Below are 5,000 nucleotides of genomic sequence, written 5' to 3' on the forward strand. Positions count from 1 at the left end.
AACGCTGGGCAAATATATATCTCGGAAGAGTAACGACAGTCCGAGCCTCCTGGCGTTGCACTCGCAGCCGCAAAAAAACGCTGGGCACATATATGTCTCGGAAGAGTAACGACAGTCCGAGTCTCCTGCGTGGGAAGAGTCTTTCTAGGCCCTGACCCACGGGAAGGGTGTAGCTTCCCCCATCCCGGACATTTGACGTCGTCACACTACCGGTATTGACTAATAGACTGATTGCTGATAATCATTAGCCATACACTGGGGGAAACGGCCGACAGGGGCGGCAACATAGTGGAGCCGCAGTGTCACTAATGTACAGAGATAGAACAGTTTCGACTGGAACTAGAGTAACCGTATACACGGCACTGATTAGTAATAGATGCAGAGCCATCAGAATACAGATAATATATACAACCGTCCCTATACATGCTGAAAGACTCTGCACACAATGAGAACCACACGTCAGCCAGACACTCTTATCACACACTACTCTCTTATCACACACAATATCTAACCACCAGCATGGAAGAACATCCAGTGCATCCTCTCCGCCACATGACACAATCCACACTATCATTACCAGACCGGGAGGTCCACCCAGAAAACACAATATCCCACCCTTCCGACATCCGCACATTGCTCAGCTAAGCCACGAACACCCACACATGTCCTACACAGTGGTGCACCCAACATCACAATACTGCCTCCTGTCACAGCACACAAACAATGGCAGGAATGAAAGACACAGATCTGCCACAACCATGGAATCGGAGCGCCGCCTGTCATGAGCCAAAAGTGCATCCTGACGTGACAAATCGGATAATACCGCAGGCATCCAATTACGATAATCACTATCAACGAACCTGCCGCCCCCCCCCCCAATACACCTTTCCCTACAACAATGTGTATCTGAACCTACGCTATATCGTACCTTAACCTAACCTATATCGTACCTTAACCTAACCTATATCGTACCTTAACCTAACCTATATCGTACCTTAACCTAACCTATATCGTACCTTAACCTAACCTATATCGTACCTTAACCTAACCTATATCGTACCTTAACCTAACCTATATCGTACCTTAACCTAACCTATATCGTACCTTAACCTAACCTATATCGTGCCTTAACCTAACCTATATCGTGCCTTAACCTAACCTATATCGTGCCTTAACCTAACCTATATCGTGCCTTAACCTAACCTATATCGTGCCTTAACCTAACCTATATCGTGCCTTAACCTAACCTATATCGTGCCTTAACCTAACCTAATTTGTGCCTTAACCTAACCTAATTTGTGCCTTAACCTAACCTAATTTGTGCCTTAACCTAACCTAATTTGTGCCTTAACCTAACCTAATTTGTGCCTTAACCTAACCTAATTTGTGCCTTAACCTAACCTAATTTGTGCCTTAACCTAACCTAATTTGTGCCGTAACCTAACCTAATTTGTGCCGTAACGTAACCCATGTTGTGCCGTAACGTAACCCATGTTGTGCCGTAACGTAACCCATGTTGTGCCGTAACGTAACCCATGTTGTGCCGTAACGTAACCCATGTTGTGCCGTAACGTAACCCATGTTGTGCCGTAACGTAACCCATGTTGTGCCGTAACGTAACCCATGTTGTGCCTTAACCTAACCCATGTTGTGCCTTAACCTAACCCATGTTGTGCCTTAACCTAACCCATGTTGTGCCTTAACCTAACCCATGTTGTGCCTTAACCTAACCCATGTTGTGCCTTAACCTAACCCATGTTGTGCCTTAACCTAACCCACGTTGTGCCTTAACCTAACCTACGTTGTGCCTTAACCTAACCCATGTTGTGCCTTAACCTAACCCATGTTGTGCCTTAACCTAACCCATGTTGTGCCTTAACCTAACCCATGTTGTGCCTTAACCTAACCCATGTTGTGCCTTAACCTAACCCATGTTGTGCCTTAACCTAACCCATGTTGTGCCTTAACCTAACCCATGGTGTGCCTTAACCTAACCCATGTTGTGCCTTAACCTAACCCATGTTGTGCCTTAACCTAACCCACGTTGTGCCTTAACCTAACCCACGTTGTGCCTTAACCTAACCCACGTTGTGCCTTAACCTAACCCACGTTGTGCCTTAACCTAACCTACGTTGTGCCTTAACCTAACCCATGTTGTGCCTTAACCTAACCCATGTTGTGCCTTAACCTAACCCATGTTGTGCCTTAACCTAACCCATGTTGTGCCTTAACCTAACCCATGTTGTGCCTTAACCTAACCCATGGTGTGCCTTAACCTAACCCATGGTGTGCCTTAACCTAACCCATGGTGTGCCTTAACCTAACCCATGTTGTGCCTTAACCTAACCCATGTTGTGCCTTAACCTAACCCATGTTGTGCCTTAACCTAACCCATGTTGTGCCTTAACCTAACCCATGTTGTGCCTTAACCTAACCCATGTTGTGCCTTAACCTAACCCATGTTGTGCCTTAACCTAACCCATGTTGTGCCTTAACCTAACCCATGTTGTGCCTTAACCTAACCCATGTTGTGCCTTAACCTAACCCATGTTGTGCCTTAACCTAACCCATGTTGTGCCTTAACCTAACCCATGTTGTGCCTTAACCTAACCCATGTTGTGCCTTAACCTAACCCATGTTGTGCCTTAACCTAACCCATGTTGTGCCTTAACCTAACCCATGTTGTGCCTTAACCTAACCCATGTTGTGCCTTAACCTAACCCATGTTGTGCCTTAACCTAACCCATGTTGTGCCTTAACCTAACCCATGTTGTGCCTTAACCTAACCCATGTTGTGCCTTAACCTAACCCATGTTGTGCCTTAACCTAACCCATGTTGTGCCTTAACCTAACCCATGTTGTGCCTTAACCTAACCCATGTTGTGCCTTAACCTAACCCATGTTGTGCCTTAACCTAACCCATGTTGTGCCTTAACCTAACCCATGTTGTGCCTTAACCTAACCCATGTTGTGCCTTAACCTAACCCATGTTGTGCCTTAACCTAACCCATGTTGTGCCTTAACCTAACCCATGTTGTGCCTTAACCTAACCCATGTTGTGCCTTAACCTAACCCATGTTGTGCCTTAACCTAACCCATGTTGTGCCTTAACCTAACCCATGTTGTGCCTTAACCTAACCCATGTTGTGCCTTAACGTAACCCATGTTGTGCCTTAACGTAACCCATGTTGTGCCTTAACCTAACCTATAATGTGCCTTAACCTAACCTAAAGTGCGCCGTAACCTAAACTATATTGCGCCTTAACCTGACGCACGTTGTCGCTGAACCTGCTCTGTAATTGTTATGCAACCCGTTAAAGTAGTGTAGTGTTGCCTAACCGCAACCCTCGCAATATAGTTCGCTACTCGCACTGCCCGGTCCCCTGTGTATCGCGTCATGTTAAACACCTTGCAGGTGTTGCTGACTTTCCACATGCTCCTGCTATACACTGTAGTGTGGATAGCAGCAGGACGTACATGCCCCCCCCCCTTCCCCCCTGCCTTCGCAAGCTGGTCGGTGAGAAGTTTGCATGTTCAATGCCCTTCGCATGCCGACGTACTCAGCCTACGTTGTGGTACGGCCTGTCACCTGTCCGCCGATGTACGCAAAACCCACAAACTGTACTGCACATTGCTCCGTATGTACTGAATGATACATCGTGGCCCATGTGACCGTATGACGACAGCGCCTAGCAACGGCGGACCATACAGTCCAAATATTGTGCACGCAGCTACGTGTCGTCTCCCTATAAGAGCTGGATTGCAGTGTGGTACGCCATACAGACGTGTGGGAGGAACGGACGCCCTGGATGGCGATCAGCATGAGCAGTCTGTTGATGTAGTGGAGCGTGTATTCGGACGTAGTCGTCTCTTCTCACACACCGTGATAGCATGTTGCACCGCGTTCCACATCTGCGACATGCTGCAGAGGCGGGCTGACAGTCGTTCGCGCAATGGACACCGCATACGTACGGGGTCTACCTTCCACGTGTTCTCTAGGCGTGCACATGTTGTTGCGTCTATGTGGGCAGACGTAGTGTGTTGTGACACCTGACACAGGCATGCAATACTCGTTGCAAATGGCGATGGACGTGTACGTTTGCTGGTGACGTTACGCAAATGAACAACCGGTAACCCGTTGTGGTGCGGTTGTTCTCGCTAGAGGTGAATCAGTGTTGGCGACGATCGGTCGAGCTATTAACCGGTTGTTTCAGGGATACCCACCATGCCCACGAACGTGAAAGGGGACCCACCATGCCCACGAACGTGAAAGGGGATCTGGGTGTGAGGCGATACGCGGCGGTGGCTGGGTGGGACCGTCCCCGGCCGGTGAGGGGGGGCCGCCCGGCGTGCTGGCAGCGCGGTGCGTGGGCGCACGCGCTACAGCCGGCTGGTGGGGGCGGCCGGTGGCAGGCGCGCCGGCCGACGGACGCGGCAGGCGGCGCAGCTGCGCGCCGGCGCCCCCTGCTCGCGGCGCCTTGCGGCCAAAGTAGGTCCTCGCGGGCCCGGTGCGAAGCGCGGTGGCCATCTGCAGTGTGCTGGTCCGATTGAGGACTTTGTGCGCTGAGGATGCGCCGCCGCCCGGCGCTCGGCGCCGCGACGCCGTCTGCTGCTCGGTCGCCCCAGCGGTTCTCGCAGGTGGTTTGTATCGCAGCTGTGCGGACGTGTTGGCGCGTGCGCTGTGCTGGGAGAGTTCGCTTCGGCACCCAAGTAGGGCTTTTGTCCTTCTGTGGCGCTGGCGTTGGAGCTGCCGGTCACCGTAGGTGGCGCGTGTTGTCTCCCGCCGGCAATGCCACGACAGCACGCTCCCGGGCCTCTGTCGGCAGCGGCAAGCTCAGTTGGGAGCACGGGTGGTCGCACCTAAAGCGTCTACTCGCCTAACTCCGGGCGATTGCGCCTCTCTCGAACCCGACCAAGTACTTAGGACGGCGCTGCGCGCCGCCGGGACCTGAGAGGGTTTCGAGGTGTGTTGTGCAGGGGAGCTCAGCCTCCTCCTGTTT

This window comes from Schistocerca serialis, unplaced genomic scaffold (assembly GCF_023864345.2).
Source record: "Schistocerca serialis cubense isolate TAMUIC-IGC-003099 unplaced genomic scaffold, iqSchSeri2.2 HiC_scaffold_986, whole genome shotgun sequence".
Classification (NCBI taxonomy): domain Eukaryota; kingdom Metazoa; phylum Arthropoda; class Insecta; order Orthoptera; family Acrididae; genus Schistocerca; species Schistocerca serialis.